Source organism: Danio rerio, chromosome 17, assembly GCF_049306965.1.
Source record: "Danio rerio strain Tuebingen ecotype United States chromosome 17, GRCz12tu, whole genome shotgun sequence".
Classification (NCBI taxonomy): domain Eukaryota; kingdom Metazoa; phylum Chordata; class Actinopteri; order Cypriniformes; family Danionidae; genus Danio; species Danio rerio.
This window is the reverse complement of record NC_133192.1, coordinates 37,935,200-37,941,231: the sequence shown is the minus strand read 5'-3', so window position 1 is coordinate 37,941,231 and position 6,032 is coordinate 37,935,200. Positions and strand designations below refer to the sequence as shown.

At 33.3% G+C, this 6,032-nt stretch overlaps 1 long non-coding RNA gene across 1 annotated transcript; it reads right to left on the bottom strand.

Moving 5' to 3' along the window:
- Nucleotides 1-2,359: 2,359 nt before the first annotated feature.
- On the bottom strand, nucleotides 2,360-5,018 carry LOC141378440 (uncharacterized). The gene is made up of 4 exons (XR_012393076.1): nucleotides 4,960-5,018; nucleotides 4,291-4,443; nucleotides 4,107-4,199; nucleotides 2,360-3,581 (listed from the first exon to the last, which is right to left on the bottom strand). It is a non-coding gene; the product is annotated as an uncharacterized lncRNA (long non-coding RNA).
- Nucleotides 5,019-6,032: the final 1,014 nt, after the last annotated feature.

Here is a 6,032-nt window from a genome sequence, read left to right as displayed (position 1 = left end):
TTTTCATTTATGTACGGTAGGTTTTTAGGTTATATCTTATGTTGTTAAATGAATCTTTCTTGTGTTTTGCCATGATTGTTTATAGTTTTGTTAATGACACAGTGCAGTTTTAGTTTATCATTTAACCACAACTAGTTTCTTGCCACAACTTGCTTTTGATGATATTTCAAGTGGTTGAAGTATTAACGTTGTACATCGAGTAAGACCCATAATATTGTCATTATTTTTTTTAATTTAATTTAATTTAATTTTATTTATTATTTATTTACATTATTTTATGTTTCATTATTTTATTTTATTTTATTTTATTTTTCATTCTTTTATTTTGCTGTCAGTAACCTGAACTTTTAAATAGTGCTTTAAACATTTTGGGCTCAATGAGAAATATAATTTTCACAATAAAGCCAAAAATATATTTTCATTATGTTTTAATTACTTAAACTTTACCTATACACTTTATGTGAAAAAGGGAATATATGCAATAATTCGACATTTATCAACCCTGACCCATGGTCATGTACATGATCTGCAGGGGTCCTCCTTATGATGCCATTTTCTATTACATTTTAAAAAATCAATTCAGTTAATTCATTCATTTATTAATTCATTCATTTTCTTTTCGACTTTTTATAATCTGGGGTCGTCACTGTGCAATAAAACGCCAACTTATCCAGCTTATGTTTTTACGCAGCGGATGCCCTTCCAGCCGCAACCCATCACTGGGAAACACCCATACACCCTCATTCACACACATACACTACGGGCAATTTGGTTTACCCAATTTACCTATAGTGCATGTCTTTGGACTTGTGGGGGAAACTGGAACACCTAGAGGGAACCCATGCAAACACGGGGAGAACATGCATACTCCACACAGAAACCCTGACCCAGCCAGGACTCGAACCAGCAATCTTCTTTCTGTGAAGTGACACAGCACCACTGCACCACTGCCACCCCTGAGATACCTATTAATAAACTTTATTTGTTTATATCTTTACCTCATAATACATATCAGAAACTGAAGGGTACAAAAGTGTACCTCTTTAAAAAAGTACAACCCCATTGACAGCATCGTACCTTAGATGTATAAGCACTGTGCTACCCACTGCGTGCTGCCCTCATTTAAATTCAATTAAATTCAATTCATTTTCATTTCAATGTTTGTCCTGCAGATAGCTTTCAGAATAAATAAAATGTAATTTGGTAAAGCTAAAATGAATTATTATTATTATTATTCATTAATTTATTCATTTTCTTTTCAGTGTAGTCTCTTTATTAATCTGGGGTCTCCACAGCAGAATGAACCGCCAACAGATGCAACCCATCACTAGGAAATATCCATACACACTTATTCACACACATACACTATGGACAATTTAGCTTACCCAATTTACCTATACATGATTTGGGACTTGTGGGGGAACCCGGAGCACCCGGAGGAAACCCATGACAACATGAGGAGAACATACAAACTCCACACAAAAATGCCAACTGACCCAGCCGGGGCTCGAACCAGCAATCTTCTAGCTGTGAGGCGATTGTGTTTTATTTAATCATACTTTTAAGAATAAAAGAAAAAGAAGTCAGATTAAACTATTCATTCTGATTGTATGTTGTAGTCATTTTTTTTTTTTTTTTTGCTTTGCCGCTGTTTAGATTTTGTTGCTTTTGATTTAACATCACTACATCACATTTGCATTTGATTTCGCATCTGATGCATTATCAAGGTCAAGGTCAACAATATTTATATAGCACCTTAAAACAACATGAATGTTGACCAAAGTGCTTTACAAACATGAAAACAATAAACAATTTGAAAGACAGGACAATATATGCTACAATAAGAAATTTTAAACTGAAAATAAATGTAAAAAGTCTGTATAATAAATGAGTCCTAAAAAAAGAAAGAAAAAACAAATACTTTTTATCTGTCAGAGAGAAGAGGTACACTCAAAAAAATGATTTGTTGGACTTACATAAAAAAAGAGTGTCAAGTGGTTCCACGTAACCTTGTTGAGTAGTTTCTACAAGTAACAATATAGTTAAATGAACTAAAGAAATCCAGGTAAAGTTTACAAAATATTTCTTAGTACATTCAACCCATTTAGATGTGTCATCATTGCATTTTAGTTTTATGTATATTTTACTTAGTAATGTTATGTTAGAATTATGAACTTTTAGTATGTAAAGTGAACACTTTATATATATATATATATATATATATATATATATATATATATATATATATATATATATATATATATATATATATATATATATATATATATATATATATATATATATATTTCACTTCTAATGTATGTACTCTACAAGTGTAAAACTTAAATAATCAAACATATTTTTAGAAACAAAATTAATTTATTTTCTTTGCAATGTTTTGCAACATACAACTGCTAAAAACCCATAAAACAATTTCAATTTCCTTTGAAACAAACACACTAAAACATCAGATGCTTTCAGTTAACATTTACAGGGTCTTTTAAAGTGCAACTGGCTTTAAGAATCTGAAATAATCTTACTTTGAAAAATGTTGTACATGGAATGTTAAAATACTGCTAAAATTCATTTCTGATCGTTACAATCAACAGTGAGAATAACATTAAAACTGGCCTCTATTTTTGTAAACATTCTCAAACAGTTCAAATAAAAGTACAAAAAGAAAGAAAAAAAATGCAAAAGCAACATTTGGTCAATAGTGAACATTCTTACAATGTGCTACTTCAAATATTGGAAGAAAAATGTATAAGAGCAAATTTACAAAAGTAATTTGACATTTTTTTCCAGTGTCACAAAATGCTACAATGCTCAATTGCTGATATTTCAAAAGGTTTAATATATTGTTAAAGTATACAACTGACCTTTATTTATGAAAACCACCACAAAACAACAGCTTGTTTAAAAAAAAATAAACATAAAAAAATTTATAAAAGAAGTTTTACTATTGACCAAAATGTTCTTTCAATATGTGCAACTGCAAGTAATAAATTTTACTTTGAAAAAGAAAAGGAAAGTTTAAGACAAGCAGCATAAGAATTTAAAAAAAGCAAAGAAAAGAATAAAACTGAAAATCTGAATCTTTGTAAATAATCAAACAATTATAACCATTTAAAGTTGTAGAACTCTATTTAAAACTTTGGTGCCATCGACAAAGATAACTTTAAAATTGGCCCTTAATTTTAAAACTAGAAACAATTTAAGTGTCTCAAAAAAGCTTCTTCCTCTATTTCTTTCATTCGTCCAGAATGATGTACTGATTCAGCCAACAAGTTTGTTTTTGAGAACTTGTATTTTGTGTGACAGTTTATGTGCAAGTCCCAGCAACACTTTCTGAAAAACTCAAAAGTGTATTTCAGGTCTGAAGGATAACTGAGATTCACGCTGTATTTGACTCTCAAAGAAAGAGAACAAGCCTTGGTGACATCGCCAAGGTTCTGAAGCACTTTTACTCCCTCAAAAATCAGTCCAGCAACTGATGGTGGGTCACAGACTTCTACACCTTCAGGCTTAACGATGTAGATTTAAATGACAGTATTGGCCATGTCTCTCTCAAAGTCTGTCGCCTACAAAACACAAAAGCAGTATCACTGTTTAGTCAGTTTAATTACATCAAAAATACAGATTGTAAATTTAAAGAATTTTGTATCAACTGTCCATTCCTTAATCTTTCACATCACACACCTGCAGTGACTTACAAAACTACTTTACTGTGTTTGTTAGGGTGGTCAAAAGTACAGGCTTCTGTACTGAATTTTAAAAAATGTGAAGAAACCATCATTCTTCCAAAGAAATTCAATTGGCCAGTGTTATTGTGCTCAACAGATGTGACTGTGATTGGCAACACTGATAATTGCCACCTTAATCTGCCTAGACAAATCTGCTTGAGAATCTGCTCGATTGTGCTCAAAATTTCCCCAGAAATATGCTAGCATCATAACAATCTTTTATTTCAGTGCAGACTGGTGCTGAAGTCTGTTCATTTGACAACCCCAAGGTAAATATACTTTGTGTATTGATATTCCTTGACTATATTATGTGAATTTATGTGATGGCATTTTAAATATTAACTGACTGAGAACTATACTTACTGTATACTCCTTCATGAGGTTTTAATAGTCTTCATTAAGATACACAGAAAGTGCTCTGAGAATGCAAGCTCTCCAAGTTGAGATGGCATCATTCTGTAAAAGAGACATTAGGTATATACAATGAAAAAAAACACCATACTAAAGTGGAAATTATTTACAAGCATCATAAATACAGATAACAAACCTTGTCGATGGTAGCCATGAGTTTTCAAATTTTCCGTTTTGCAATTTCTTCTTTTGTACGGTAAATGCTGTCCAGCTTGCTGGTGTAACCATCCAGTTTTGAAAAATGTTTGAATTAGTGGGACAGTAGTGATTCGACTGATTCAGTAGCAATCTGTAAATTTAAGACACAGGATTATAGTAAGAATAGCTTTCATACAAAGTACTGTCTCATTGTTTTCAGGTTCTTATAGATATGACTAAAATACTCCCATTCTGAGTCTATATGGCTGCAAGAACACGCATGGCAATTGAATGTGGTTACACTTGCAGGTAACCCCGTGTTCTCCTTTGCATGGCTACAATTAAGATGGCTGTGTAGTGCACTCCACATTTTAAACCTACAGCGACAGTCAGAATAAGTGCATGAAAAACGAATACCGCGACCACAATGTCTATGCACTAATCTATAGTGTTTCAACAACTGTGATCTAGTTGTGATGGTTATTTTGCAGTCTTTGCACTGCCACATGCTTTCCTTGAGAAACACGAGTCAGTATAACAGGCTAAAAATGCTAAAATTCAAAAGACTCTATAATACACTGATATAATAAATTAACATAATTCTGTGAACACTCACATCACTTTTCCTGGTGATATTTAACACTAAAGATTAATGAAATAGTCATACCTGACAAAGCCACCATCTTCTCCTCCTCATGTGCTTCACATGTTCCTCTCTCTGACTGTTCCGTTGCTCCGCCTCCAGGTAGGTAGCTACGGTATCAGCAAATATCCAATCTTAAGAGGTTTTTGCGTTTTACTCAACAATGTTAAGTTGGCCTGTCAAACCCTTATTAAGTAAAGCCTACAGTACTGCATTTTTGTAGAAATAACATGGTAAACTTATGTTAATTTAATTACTATTATGTTTTATGTAATGTGAACAAGGATGGGTTTAGTAAAACTAACAATAGGGAAAGTTCATTTTTTTGAGTGTAGGTTTTGAATAAAAGGTAATGTGTTCCAAAGACTTGGGGCATAGACTGGAAAAGATCTGTCTCCTTATGTTTTCAAGCGGGATTTAAGAACAATTAGCAGGAGCTGAGCAGAAGACCTGAGGGATCTTTGGGGAGAATACGTACTTAAGAGTTCAGATACGGTATATGGGCCAGGACGAGTCCATTAAGAGCTTTAAAAACATACATTAAAACTATACAATCCTGTTTCACAGGGAGCCAGTGAAGAGAGGCCTGGATGGGGGTAATATGTTCTGTTTTTTGTCTCTGTCAAAAAACAGGCTGCTGCGTTTTGGACTATCTGTAAGCTTGAGAGTGATGACTGACTGATGCCAGTGTACAATGCATTACAATATTCAAGCCTAGAAGAGATGAAAGCGTGAATAACAGTCTCCAAGTCTTTAAACGAAAGTTAGTTGCTTTAGTTGGAAGAAGCTGGCTCTAATCGCAGAGTTTATTTGCTTGTCAAATTTAGAGTCAAAAATGACCCAGAGATTTATCAGATTTATTCATAATCAGAAAGCAAGCATGATGTGATCAGGATGAGGATGATGATGATGGTGCTGTCTATGACTCTCAGAGTCTGAAATCATCAGAGCTTTTACTGATCGCTCAGCATTACGTCATCAGGCTCTCGGCAGCTCCACTTACAGGAGAAGAAGAGCTTCACAGTAGCCAGAGTCTGTAACTCAGTCTGCTTTGAGGAAACATGAGAAAAGCCCCAGTGTCCAAATATGACTGGGTT